The 14,821-nt window shown below is 43.8% G+C and overlaps 1 protein-coding gene across 4 annotated transcripts in view; it reads right to left on the bottom strand.

The window, feature by feature from the left end:
* Nucleotides 1-1,335: 1,335 nt before the first annotated feature.
* The window catches only part of SPTLC3 (serine palmitoyltransferase long chain base subunit 3), a 333,553-nt gene continuing 320,067 nt past the window's right edge, over nucleotides 1,336-14,821 (bottom strand). For all 4 annotated transcript variants that reach the window (XR_010070121.1, XR_010070120.1, XR_010070122.1 and 1 more), the window contains 3 exons: nucleotides 13,475-13,572; nucleotides 2,485-2,640; nucleotides 1,336-2,205 (listed from right to left, as the gene is read on the bottom strand). The gene's annotated coding sequence lies outside the window, so the exon portion shown is untranslated. The remainder of the gene's footprint in view (nucleotides 2,206-2,484; nucleotides 2,641-13,474; nucleotides 13,573-14,821) is intronic.

The raw sequence follows: 14,821 nt of genomic DNA, 5'->3' as shown, positions 1-14,821 counted from the left end.
TTTCAATATGCCGCACATTTTTGTACCAATGATGTGCAACTGCACTGTAGCATTTGCCAAGATGCGGCAGTACGGGACTGTGGGAATCAGCACGCCGGGCAACATTTTTCAAAAGTGCCCAAAGAGCCTGAATTCTGCTGACTTTCACAAGAGCTTGCCACAAGGCAATTTTTGCCTCTTTAGAGAAACAGAGTGAAACCAGCAAACGCCTTTCCTCTGAACGCAGTTTTGTCACTGCAGAAGTGCCCGGGTTGGTTTAGCCAAGACGAGTGCTACAAACGGAGCAAAGGCTCAGACACCTGATTGAGTTACCTCGGTTCGGCACGTCGCAGCGCATCAGGCGAGGCGAGCGCTTTCCCGGTGGTTTTTCCGGCCGCGGTGCCAGCCGTGTGGCAGAGCTGGCCCCCTGGCCCCAAGCAGGGAGGCGGCCCCGCGTTTTGGCAGAGACGAGCCATTAAATCGGCTCATCCATTACAGCGGCTCAGCCAAATTTATCATTATATTTAAGTTATTACATGTAATAACGAGTAATGTGGCAGCTCACCCTCAGGCCGTCTGTGAGTGCGTGGCAGCGGGTACTGCAGGGAAGGAGCTTCACACGACCACATCCAGTGGGAGCTAGGAGCAGAGTGAGGAGGTGGCTCCGATCCAGCCGATGGGTGGATAACGTTGTAAATCACCATAAAGGGTTGTGTGACTGAGGCCTGAGTCGGCTGATCACTTCTGACGAGTCTTGTCCTACGTTAGCAGATGAACAGCCTTTCCGATAGTTAAAAAAATAAAGAAATAAACAGAGCAATTCACACCTTCCACACCTACGGTTTTCAACCCTTCACTTCCCCAGGGAAAAGATCACATTACTGGCTTGCAATTGGATTTTTTCGAGACTACTTTTGTGACTCTGGAGATCAGGAACTTAATTAAAAAAAAACAACTAACAGAATCAGAAAGCCAGGCTTTCTGCAAAACTTCGCAAAACAAGAATCGGGCTGAAGGACAGCCCTGCAGCAGGGAAGGGAAAGGAGGATTTCACAGCAAATGCTGTGACGGTGGCTGAAATGGAGAGCCGATTGTCTCCTTAAAAAAAAAAAGGATTTAGCCATCTCCATTGCAGGGAGGCTTTCATTCCCATGGAGTAGGTAAAGAAAATATAGCTCCTTTCTCCATGGCTTCAGATGGTGTCACCTGGCTTCACTTCGGTGATTTAACACGGCTGGAGCACGGCCTGTACAAGGCGACTCAGGCCCCTGCTAGCGCTTTGCTGCACTGGCACAGGTAAGGACCTCCTCGGTGTAGTTATGCCTCCTGCAGAGGGGCTTCAGGGGGTTTATTTTATTTAGTTCTTACTAAAACAGTTCCTCTACTTGGTAGCCGATGTTCTGGATTTCCTAACATCTTTGTGCAGTGCTTTGTCAGGTCAAAATTACGCCACATCAATGAAACGCTCGGTTTTGAAAACTGCATATTCCATTGCCTGTAATAGCCGCGCATTGAATTTACGCTGAATTTTCTCAGCTCAGTTTTGAGCCAGTGCTTTAGGTGCTACATAGTATTAGTGATAAATATCCTCTTCTTTTCCATAAGGGACTCTCCAGCCAGTGTTTCCAGATAAATACTCCACACCATGTACGGAAGCAAGTGGATAAAGCCCACAGTCCTGTCATTACAGAGAGACTTTGTTCAACAAAGGTGGCAGAAACGTGGAGAGCGAGGGCAGGTTTTTTCCCTGCCAGTCACCTTTTCCTCTGAGGCCCATGGGTACCCCAAATCTACACCTCATGATAAACGCTGTGTTCCCTGCAGAGACGTCTGAATGATCTGGAACAGTCTTTTGAAACAGGCATGTTTGCTGAGATGCAGGAAAAAAGCTCTTACGGGAAGCAAATCTCTCTTCTGTAGGGACCGTGACAACGTGCTCAGTGAAGGCCTGTCTGTTACACAGCCATTTGGCATGCTGTAAGGAAACAGCGGGAACAGGCTCGTAGTTATTACTGCAGGTGAAGAAATCATTTAAACTAGCACATGTGTCCCTTCTCTTACTGACTTTATGAAGTTGCTGAGGGCTCCAATTCGTTTGTGCTGGACTAAGGGTGGGCAGTTGGATTAGATGTTCCTTCCCCCAGTGTTAAGCGCAGGCCGGTTTACGTGTCCTCCCTTGGTGCAGCTTTTAACCCAGCGGTGCCCGTGTTTGCGATACCAGAGCACCTACAGTGACAATCATAAAAGCAAACAATGATAGAGTCCCTGGGGAATGTCCCAGGCAGTAGTGGCCAGGAATCATTTGAAATGTGCCTTTAAAGGAGGCTCATGCTATGTCAAATAAAGTAATGGAGAAAGAAAACAGAGAATCTGGGGCCCTCTCATCTCAAGTATTTAATTCTAAGAAAAACATTCTCTGCTACCCAACGTGAAGCATGCTGTCTGGCAAACAAATGTGCGTGTCGCTGGCGCTCTCAAGCGCCGTTTGGATAGCAACAGCTTCACCTGCTGTCCACAGCGGGATGGTAAAAGTCTCGGCGGATCCGGATGAGATGGTCAGAGCGCAGAGCCAAGCTGGAGAAAGGTGCTCAGAGAGCCTCTGCAGCAGACCTGCGCCTGGCGCGCGCCGGTGGAGATGGGGGAGAGAGCACCCACCAGGGCCTGGGGAAAAGACACAAACGTCACTCCTGGACAGGAGGCAGAAGTTTTGGAGAAGTTGCTCCAGCTGGCTGGAGACACGGGGCTGGGCTGGCTACGGTGGGTTTACAGCAGCGCCCAGCACCTCCGAGGGAAGGAGGGAGGGAGAACAGTTTTGAACAGGCAACCCTGGTACACACGACTGAAGAAATCACTAAAGATCAAAGTATGTGTTTATTCAAGACAGCTGACCTGTCTGTAGGAGATTTTCTCTCCTCCAGTACCCTGAAGACAACAGCAAGCGTGAAACAAAACGGCATGGTGGAAAAAGCAATACCTGAGCTCCACCTTGCTGCCTGAGACAGTTATTTGCTGCTCATCAACAACTGAGATTTTTCTGCTCCGCTTATCAATAACATCCCAGTGCAGAGATAACAATCTTCAGGAGGTGGTGCAACCCTACACAAATCCTTATGGGAAGCTTTAGAAAATACCAAAAAGGGGCAAGTGCCACTGAATACCAACATGGCCCCGTCTGATCACGCTCAGGCTTCGTCTTTCCACTGCGCTGGCTGTGACCGTTGTTCATTTTATGCAGTTAGATCACATAACAGTTTCCACACTTCCAGCGCATTTTCTTATACGTGATGTCATTCTCTTAAAACGTGGGCTTTTTGTTGTTATTGAAGCTGCTGGTGGTGGGGTTTTTTTCTGGATAGTCCACCGGTCTGATCAAATGGCAGGGCGTTCTGGCCAGCCTCCTGCCGTTTTAGTTCCAGAGTCGCCTCTTCACACGGTTAAAAACTCTGAGGCTGTTTCTAGCGCTAGATCCACAAAGCAGGTGGTTGATAAGATTATTGGCTCAAGAAAATAGAAAATTTGTGGCTGGGCCCACTATAAAAGGAAATTCTTTTCAATGATTTACAAATAAATGAACTTCAGTGCAGGCAGGATCAGACCCTTGCGTATGACAAGTCTTTTTACTGTATATGGAGACACTAGAGAGATCTTTTTTAAACAAGAAATAACTTGAAACAGAATGAGAAATGGGGGGGGGGGGAAGGCGAATTAACCCTTTTTTGACTTCTGGCACTTAACCTCAAGTAGCTTTTCAGCAGAACCCCGGGGGAGTTTGTCTGTAAAATACTACAATTTACAAGTGGATTTAACTACAACATGTTGCTTTTCAACCGCAGGCAGACAGGAAAAGATCCAATTGACACCTGCTTCAGACAACAAACGGGACACAAAAGATGCAACTCATTTCAAAGGGTCTATTTGTCTGTCTCTTATCATGGATTAAACCGGGGGGGGGGGGGCACTATTTCGGGGTGGATTCTGCTCCCGTTCCAGTCAATGGAAAAAAAAGTCAATTTGGGTGAATAATGCCGAAGCGGGCCCTTGGCGAGGAAAGGAGTTGGTTGTCGCTGAAGTTTTACCGACAATTCTGTAGTAAGCGAGGATACAGCACTTCTGCAATGCTCGATTCGCAAGCCAGATGTTTGAAATATGAATATTCACACTTGCAGAACTTTAAACAGACCGATGAAAGTTTACTGAAAAACAATTGGGAATACAAGAATTTTTTTAAGAATGCGAAGTACCACAGTACTTTTTAAAAATAGGTTTTCATTTATTTGATTCGAGTCTAACTCAATTTAGAAAATTCTTCCTGTCTAAAGCAATTTCTCTGTGTGTGTGTAAGAACAGAGAAAAATTGCTGAAATTATGCTTTTTAGAAATCCAAACCAAACGAAAAAAAAAAATAAATAAAATTCCTACCTCATTGCCAGTAGTTTCATTAAAGGACATAACGAGCTGTTGAAGCAAATGCTCCAAACCGTCAATATGCTTCAACAACCCCCCTGCACACAAACCGTTACGGGGCTCCCCGAAACATGTGCGTGCCTAATAAACTCCTTAGACTTGGTGTTTCGGGGCCCAGCAGCCGTCGCTGGGTGCGGGTGAGGCCGTGAGCAGCTCGGCTGCAACCCAGCTCCGCCTGCCCAAAGGAAAAGAAGGGGGGAAAACAACAAAAAAAACAAAAAAAAAAAAAAAAAAGAAGCCTGACCCGAACATTTTGGCAGCTCTTTGTTTCCAAGAGAACAGAACTTTGTCTACTGCTTGCCATCCTTTGATTTTTTTCATGGATGTGGTGGAGGATGGGGTTTCCAAATCCCTGTCCCTGCCAAGCAGCACGCCAGATTTTGTCCTCAGATACCTGCCTCTAATTCCCTGGAGCTGCCCTGAGTTTGGTCCACACAAAAGCTTGTGTATTTAATCACTGGGGGGGCTGTGATAGAGCCTGGACTGTTATCCCCTCTTCTGCTCTTATGATTAACCTCACAACCATTTTTATTTTTTTTTCTTAAAGCCTTCAGAGCATATTAAATTAGTGGGATATTTTTTTAAACTTGCATTTCTCTCGCCGACATATATAGAGGAAATAACGAAGTCAAAGAGGCTCCAAAGCAGAAGACAAACCCCCAGTAGCTGCAGATTTTCACTCCCAGCTTCTCAGCTCTGAGCACTGGCAGCCAGCAGCGCTGGACAACCTGCCTTAAAGAGGCCAAAAACCTTCGCTTGAGAGTCTTGCCCACGCTGGCGTTTGCCGCTGCAGAGAGCCCGTAGTATGGAGGCCACCGGCGCCAGATGAGGCTGCAGAAACCAGGCCGCGTAGACAACCTAGAAGTGGCCAAACCCCGCAACATATTGTGTGTAACAGAGCACCGGTTCCAACGCGCCCATGCACGAAGGTGACGGTGCACAAAACTCTGAATTTCCCACCTTTTGTAACAAATACCTCCAACAATGTTAAAATTTCATTAACAGATAATTTTGCGTTAAATGCTAGTTTTTAGGACGCATTTACTGAAATGCTTTAAATCTGATTTCTGCCCTTTTAAGTCCCGATGGTTCCTCGAAGCGAAAGGACACAGGGTTTTTGTATCGGTTTAACTCTTTTAATTTGAAACTGGGATACTTAAATACTGTGGTAGAGATGATGCAAACATAAAGTCGGTTCCAATCTGCAGGAATAAGCTACACCAGTATAAAGCACCTTTTGCTGTTAACCTTACCTTCATCAGGGCTTTCACTAATTTAACAGTTTCAATTAAAAAAACAAATCATACCCCTAACTGAAACAGATAGACAAATGTACGCGTAAAGGTATGGGACACAAAAGGGCCGTAAGGCATGGTTGTTCCTGGCTAATAATACAATTTGAGGTATTAGATCTTAAATAGATCAATTGGATGTGTGCGGAACGAAAAGCTGCTGATCGTCGGTGCATTAAACGACAGAAATGTTAGCAATGGTTACGGGTGCTGAGCCTGAACCCCCCCCAGGAATCCCAAACTTATATTATTGCCTGATAAATGAATTTAAACTGGACAGCATTGAGCACCTTGGGGGAAAATGAATGTGTAAATGTTTACATTGCTCTGTTTTGTCTCCTTCTTGTAACCATCAAGGCTGCACTACCCTTTCAGATGAGTTAAGTATGGCAGCTTTAATTCTGTCTCTAGAAAAGCCATGGCAATCCTCTTGGAAGCTGTGAGACTACAAACAGTTCTGGTTCACGTAGTGCAGTGGTTTTATCTATAATGGCATCTACTTACTGTAGACACCAGTACCAAGTAAAATAGCTGATATGATCATTAAAGAAAGAGAAGCCTTGCAAGCATAACATGAAAAGAGATATGATACCTCTCCAGTCCACCAGCATTCTTCGACTGCTTCAGCAAAATAACAGACAAAGCTTACTTGGCCTTGCAGGAAGACTCTTACCAGAGATTACTAAATGAACTGAACAATCATGGTTGAAAGGGCAAAATTCTACCACCGGCAGCCAATGATTTAAACAGTAAAAAAATTAAAAAAAAATTACACACACACACGCAGGTGTGTGTATATATTAATATAATGTAATGTAATATAATTATAAATCAGTCTCCATTTTGGAGCAAGGCTCTGGATTGCCACACCTATTAAAAATTTGGGGAAGAAACTGAGAAATGATGTGCTAAATTTGGCCGATAACACAAAACTGATGAATCTAAACAAAGCTGAAGGAAAATAGACACAAACTTCAAACGCCTTCCAAATGGACAACGGAAGAATGAAGAAACGCAGAGTAGAAAAATACAGAAGAAATTATGATGCGAAAATACTCCCCTGCATTGCTTGATGCTAAGGGAACCCTAATAACCTGGGCGCCAACGTGGGCGACCGACAGTTGCTTGGGGAGATGCACTCAGAAGAAAAAGCTGTGAAGGACAGGGAGAAAATACGGCTGAAAATATTCTCCCACTGTCATTTCGGTCAATGTTTTAAGTGATAACTCTATATCAAAACTAGAAACCAGTAAATGAAAAATTCCACATGACAAGCAGGTTTAAGGGAACTTTCCCATGTGAGAAGGGACCTCGAAGGACCAAAAGGAAGGAAGGGAGCAGACACGCCAGTGGACAGACTAATGTCGAGTTAAAATAGCAGCTGGTTTACACAAAGGGAAGCGACCTCTTCCGTACTACTGGACAGAGAGAATGCAGCATCGTTAAACGGCATGACTTCTGCAAGCCAAAAGGAGTATGCTTTTTAATAAATAACGCCTGGCACTGTAAAAATGAGTAGTGGGATTCAGACAGAAAAATGATGAAGTCAGAAGAACAAAGAATTTCTCCACAAATCGAAGCATTTTTATGAGACCAAAATCTCTCCCAGGGATAGCGTAACATTAGCAAAATCAATGTCTTCCATCTAATTTTTCATGTGGACGGCTGCATTTTTTTTCAGTAGACGTACGGATCCCTGTGCAGCTCCTGAGCCTATTGACAATACATTTGCTTTTCTTAGCTGCTTGTTGCTGCCCCACAGATTCATAAGCTACAGGCTGAAAAATCTCTTTTCTAAAGGATTTCAACCCTTGGAACTCAGGACACAGTCATCTCAAGACCAATTAAAAAAAACAACTAGTGATGGGAATGGAAAGATTGTCCATTGGACTTAATTATCTAGGGCAAGGAGAAAACATCCCTTTCATCCAGGGATTGCGTAATTGTCTATTACGGGCTACAGTCTTGGCTTTAAAATGAGTGACAAAACTCATACTCAATTAAACGGAAGAAGGATTTGACCCATGAGGGCTCAGACATTTTGAAGCATCTGATCTGCCAGTCACTGACAAAAAGAACCTGGGAAAAATAGTTCCGTATTTAGACGATATACTTGCCATGTCTGATAAGCTTCTCTCTCAAAAAAACCCCCAGACCAAACGAGAAACCTGGGCTGATTCTGCTTCTCTCCACAGTGCACTTGTGCATTTACGAGAGAAAATAAGTTTGTCTGTTGCCCAACTGGAAGTCCAGGCCATACAGAGGAAATAAATTTTGTATGTAATTTGGGGGTTTCCTTAGGCTCCGGAATATGTGTGTATGTGTATATGTGTGTGTGTGTGTATATATATATATAAAAAATTAAATAGAAGTAGAGTATAGGGAATCCAGAAATAATCAACGCTCTAAAGACTGGTCAAGGCTATCACTACAAATAATGAAACCAGGCTAAGAAACCAGTTATAGTCTTTCTTAGGCTGGCAAACCAGATTTTAAATTAAGTTTTAGCTGGAATGAGTTTCTACAGTTATTTTTAGCCTCAACCATGTGAGAAGCACATGGCTCCATAAATACATTCCCCTCAAGAATAAGTTAATGGGGGGGGTGGGGTGCATGGAAGGAAACAACCTAAATGATTCATTTGAAGTTAATAACTGAGTTAAGAATTTTATGGCTTTGTTTTTGAAACATTTGTCGTTAAAGTGTGATCCGCTTTTGCAATAACACGCCTGCATATACCGACGGTGCATGGGACAGCAGGCTGACGGGAGGATTCAAACGGGCCTGTGTGAGCCTAGAGCATCCCCGCGTCCTCCCTGGAGCCGAGTGAGAGGGGAATTGTTCACAAGAGCATTTTTGGTGCAGCTGTGGTAGGATCTGTCTCTGAAACGCCCCACAAAGGAACCTGCCTTTGGGCTTTGGGAGAGGCAGCCTGCGCGAAACCCTCCAGGAATCATTTTGGCCAACTGCGCACAAGAAAAAAAGTAAAGAAAAGAGCAGTCATGCAATAACGCTCGTACATTTTCACCACATATAAGGGGAGGGAGCCACTGAATGCACTAAACACATTTGGCCGGCTGGTGGAAGAGGGACCTGAGAAAGGGCTTGTGAGACAGACATCTAGTCTGTTTTTCCTGCTACATCAGCAGATCGTACGAAAAGACAATACTTCTCCTACAAACCTCCTCTCTCCTCTGGGTAGAGATAAAGATGACAAAGGGCTTGTGCAATTAAACAGTATCATTATGTCTCAGTCTGCAAGCATTTCAGTTAGGAGATGCTCCTTAGCTTTAGGAAAAAAGAAAAAAAATGATAAATGGGGCTATGGGCCTTGTTTATTCCGGTTCGTTCCCTGACCCAAGAGGTCACAGGCCAGTCGCTTGGGTGCTACAGCTCCCTAGGTCTGCAGGTGGATGAGCAAATTCAATCCTGGTAGGAGAGCAGACACACAGGACTTTGCTGCTTCTGCAAGACAGAGGCATTTTGCTCATTTTGTTAAGTCAACATAGGCGCCAAATTGCTGTCCAGTCTGGAGGGGACCCTCTGAGGGGTCTCCAGGACCATCCGTGGCCAACAGGGCAATGGAGCGAGCGTGGCTGGACCTCCATGCCAACAAAGGGCCTGGAGGACTTAGCTGGCCCTTCCAGTTTGGGAGCATTATTATTTATTTTTATCTTGCTGGATGGGAGGTGTGAAGGTTTTTCCCTCACTTCACATGACTGCTTTGTTACAATGGATATCCTCTAGTAGATGATCCACGTAAAGGTTTAAATAAATGCAGTCGCTACGAAATCCAGAAAAGGGACTTCATTAGCTGAAATGGCAATAGATTGTATTTTTTGGCATGCTGGAGCCTGGGTTTCACCTCCCCGCTGTATATGTCCGGGCGTGTATCTCTGACTACGGACTTGATTTTCTTAAACTCTAGAGAGGAGTTTATCTTTGGTTACTTCTACTGTGGACTACTGGCTTTGCCTCTTTTCAACTTACAGATCAAAGCCGTTATGTAAAAACAGCGTGATTATGACTAAAATAAACACTTTAAAATCTGTTACTGTGATTCCATCCAGGTTTGTTTTTTTTCTACGTTTGTATTAACACTCATGTGACTCAATCAGCGTTGGTAGCACTAAAATACACACGATAATTCCCTGCTGATCCATCATTTGTACTCAGAAGATTTAAGCGGTGCAGCTTGTATTTTATTTCCTATTTCCAGCCTCCGTCAAAAGTACATGCCCTTATGAAATGTACACGTGATACTTAGAAATCAAAAGAACAGCTAATTAATTACATCCCACCTCCTCATATGGAAAATGGATCTAAACTAGCATCTAAAACACAATGTGTTTGCTTTAAATAGCCAAACGCGGAGGGACCAGAGAGATCTGTGGGGAATTTTTGGCACCATATGAAGATTCTTTCAGCCCTCGAATCCCCCACCCTTGAATTCTGTGGTGGGTTAGTAGGGAAAGGATATAAAATTGTGGAATTTTTTTTAAAGGCTTTTCTCTTTGTTTTCTATTCTCCTTGGCTGGGCTCTTATATTTTAATACCGTATAATAGTAAGGAACAAGGAGGGTCATTCAAAAATATTTTTTAATCTTTATTAAAACCAGAACTGCCTGTTGCTGCTGCTGGACCACATTTACCTACGAAGACCTAAAATGGCTGGAAGGACTGCAACCATAGCTTCTACTTAGGGGTTTTGAGGGGTGCCCACACAAGTCTGAAAGACTGCTGGCAGGGGAGAAGACCAGTCTCTCGCTCAGTTTTTACATGGTGCTGACCACTTCAGTATCAAGGCATTTCCCAGGGGTCCAAAATTAGATACCGGCATTGCTCTTTTGCTTCTGAACAAAAAAGATGCTTTGCTTAGGCCTTCTGCCACTTAGCCCCCCCTTTCATGAAGGCATATTTAACTTTAATTCGCCATGATGGGACGGTAGGATGAATGTGAGGGTTTTGGAGGACGAGGAGGGGATTGCTCATGTATTAATAGCTATGAAGCGCCACAACAGCAAGAGATGGAGTGAATGCTCCCTCTCAGCTGTGATCTGATCTAGTTCTTTGGCTTCCAAGAGTACATGTACATTTGAGCTTTTTATATGGCCATATAGATATAATTGCACTTTCAGACTTAATTTTACTGTCTGCACCAGAAAAAGGAACTCTAAAGGCCTGAAGGGGGTTTCTGGAAGGAATAAGAAGGGTACAGGAATATGAAGGTACAGAAACAGAAGATTTAATAATTCAGAAGTATTAAGGCTGGCCCACCCTATCCCAGTACAGGGGATGAAGTGCCTATATTTGCTTTTCCTTCCTCCCGCATGCTGTACAATCCCAACATCTATTGCCACCTGCACAACTCAGCAATAAAGCCTCCAATCACTGGAAGGAGTGGATTTCTTCCATCTGCCGGGATTTCTAGTTCTTGCCCAGTTTGTAAAGCAGAGCGTGTTCCCCCCCAGCTTCCATGCCATGGGCAAGATCTCAAACTTCTTTATCAAAGAAGTCAAACTCACTGCTAATACTTATAGACACTACTCAGATAATCCACGTGCCTTGCCTAGTCACACAGACACAGCTACTGGGAATTGAATTGCTGACATGATCTCAAATAGTATGTGGAATGTGACATGGAACTGTTGGGAACACTAGTATCAATTAGCAGTCACACTTAAAAACAAGTAAACAAGGCTTAAACAAACATAAACATTAGAAACAGGTAATTTTAAAAGGTGGAGAATGTAAATTTGTTTACACACAAAAAGAAGAGCAGTATAAGAAGAATGGCAATTTGGCTTGTATAATGCATGAAAATGTCTGGCCTTCTCCATTATTGTCTTTGATCTTGGAAAAAAAAGTCAGTCTCAGAAGATTAGGGAAAAAAAAATCATTAAAAAGAGTAAAATGCCGTATCAAAAATCACATGAAGCATTCTCATTAGAGCATACACACCGTACCTCACACTCTTCAATGTAGTTACAATAGAATATATTTTTTTTCTCATAAAGAATGGGGGAAATCCAACTTCAGTAAATGCTGTGTACCTACCAAAATAAATGGATCGACAGCATCTCATCCTGAATTATCTTGGTAAAAGCATCCAGCAGAAATTACAGCTACATCACAGATATGCAGACCAAGTATCTTAGACCAGTCAAAGTATCTATTATTGCTTGTTTTTATCTTTCTCTAAAGGGAAGCTATGTTTGACCTCTAAGGAAGGTCAACAACTTAATTATTGTACTCAAGACAAAGCTACCCTGTGCACAGGAAATGAAAGCTAAAGAGAAGCACTTTGAAAAGAAAGACGTTTTACTCTCTTAAATAAATGAGACCTGCAAAATTCAATATCGTTTTCATCCTGACCAGGTCTTCTGGCTGGATGCTAAGCCATGTTCACTGGGTAAAGGCAGGAAGCCCGGGACCCTTCCTGCCTTCGCAACACAGGAGTTGTAGCACGGCAAAGCAGCTTGGAAGACAGCAAAAGACAGAAAGTCCGTACAGGGAGGGCTCTCACAGCCATACTTTGTTAGAAAGCCAAATCCGTTTGCTTGAGAAAACCAGCACCCTGAGACATTTTGGTTAAAAAACCCCCAATTGCTTCTTATGCTAGGACACCAGGTAGAAGAGGATAGCTCAGATCTTCTAGAAAGTTGTAATCTGAAGAACAAGGAAGAGGCAAGAGCAGCTAGGCTCTGTGACATGGCACCTTCTGAGAGAGCAGCTAACATTACAGTTTGTCCAAAAAGTCCAAAACAGAACAAAGAAAAAAGCCGCTTTGCCAGCTCGTGCCTCAGTTTTCACTTTACTGACATATGGAGGAGCTATATGAGGTTTGATTAATCTTTGAGGTCCTTTCAGTAAAAATGCTGTGCTGTTATTTGGGTTTGAGCTAACTGGGGCTAATCAGGCCAGCAGGAAGGACAGGCTGTTGCTCATGGAAAGCAAGGAAGGCTACAGCAGGAATGCGAAGCATTACGGTTACAGAGGGAATCCAGCTTCACCAAAACGTGCGGAAAAGGGATGCTATTCACCGGTGTTGGAAAGGCATGAAACTTTAACTAGGGTGGTCTGGCAAAGGGTGTAAATCACCAGCCACAGGCCTTTTCCAGAGAGGAAAAAATGCCACTTCCAGTGAGTAACGCAAAGACTGCGGTCCTGTTCTGAGGGGGGGAGTGACCACTTTACCATCAATCAGATGAATGTCCAGATTACATGAGCTCGGAGTGTTCCTAGTCAGACGAACACAGGCAAGCGCGTATGTGTGTGCTACCTCTTACCTCTTTCTAGAGCTTAACAATACATTTTTCCAATGTTCGTACCAAAGTTTGTGCCCACAGGTCACAAGTTAGCACCTCCACAGAAATGGCCTGACTGTTCCCAAGTGCAGAGTGTTGCAGCTTCTCCTATCGTTAACAAGAACCGTCAGCAAAGGGCTCTGTAAGAGCCAGGCTGCTTCTGCTGAGACCTCTGCTTACGGACTGAAGACCAAACCTCCCACCACCCATCACTGTAGCGTTGCCTATTCCCACCCTGCGGCACAGTCAAGAAGTTCAGCTCACCATCACCGCTAGTCCTCTCTCTCCCCACTCCATCCTACTCAGGCTTTGAAATACCTCCCTGGTGTTACACAGAGGAGGGTGGGAAGTCCAAGACGGTAAGAAAATCCCTTCTGGCTGTGGTATATCCCCACCCGTGGGGCTGGCTGATGCTCATTTTTGGCGGTTTACCTGCTCAGTGATGACTCAACGGGATGATGTTTTCCAAGAGCACCGCAGTGATTTACAGTCTGCATTGCATTTTCTGAAGCCAGGTAGAACTCAGGAGCCTGTATTAAAAATAATGCAAACGGCAAATCAGTAAGGTAGGAGACCTGGGGAAAAATCAGTACCAGTCATGCAACGAGAAGCTATCTTAATCCCTAATCACAAGGAAAATTAGTTTGCACAGGTAACCTTAATCCTGGTATTTCTTACCATCTGAATATCTGATAAATTCTTGCTTATGTAAAATGAAGAACAATCTGAACTGCTCAATCTTGACATGTTTATGAGCTCCAAGAACACAGAGTGCTCTTTCCAATCCCACATCACTACTTATCCAACAGATCTTTAGCGATATTTTGAAGTCTCTGATTTCCACAGGGCCTTGTTTCTTCACTTACAATTGGCGGAGCCGCCCTAAAACTAGACCCCCTTGTCAGGTAATGGGTGTGATAACTGGAAATGTTCACAACTGCAGGATATTGACTGCAGATGATAAGGCACTTCAGAGGGAGAAGAATCAACTAAGTTTCAAGTTCAAAATCAAGTACTTTCTGCTTTTTTCCAACTGCTGGGAATACAGGGAAAAATTGTTCCAAGCATGCAAACTTTCACCAGAGCCTGCACAGTGGCTGAGAACTGAATGGTCTGGTTAACGAGAATGAGCGATTATATAGATTTAACACAAACAGATTTTAGAACGGTTGAGATTGTGTTTAATCTGTCCGCGTGTACGTACTGACAAAGCCCACAGCCTGTATCTGGGCCAAGGGTTTCACAGTCACTGCTTCCAGGATGTAAACTGTCATCTGTAGCCTTTGTTCTCAAACGCATGACCTCGCATTTTGCTGTTTTAAAACACATGTTCAGAGGAGTCTAGTTCACCAAGTGCTGCAGTTTGCCTTGCAGACTTGACCCGTCTTGTTTATTTACCGCTACGGCATATCTGCAACTTTTCCAGCAGCTAATTTATTTATTTTTTCTTTCAAATCCCTGATAACAATAACAAATAGCCTGGGGGGAAGAACAAATCATTGCAGAACCTTGATAAAAATACCCTTCTGATAACCCTTCAGTTCTGATATATCAGTTTACTCATTTAATACGTGCTACATTTTGGGTAGTAACATTTTAAAACTACAATGTACAGTCATTGTATTATCAAAACTATACCGACTGGTGTCGTTTATATCACTCTCTCTTTAACTAGATGTCGACTATTTGGCACGTCTGATTTTCTTGCAGTCGTCTCAGAACTGACATCATGTTAACTGGCCTATATTTACTTGGGGAGGCTGGGAGAAGGGCATCACC

This window comes from Chroicocephalus ridibundus, chromosome 3 (genome assembly GCF_963924245.1).
Source record: "Chroicocephalus ridibundus chromosome 3, bChrRid1.1, whole genome shotgun sequence".
Classification (NCBI taxonomy): Eukaryota; Metazoa; Chordata; class Aves; order Charadriiformes; family Laridae; genus Chroicocephalus; species Chroicocephalus ridibundus.
The sequence above is the reverse complement of the archived record's forward strand: the minus strand, read 5'-3'. Positions and strand labels throughout refer to the sequence as shown.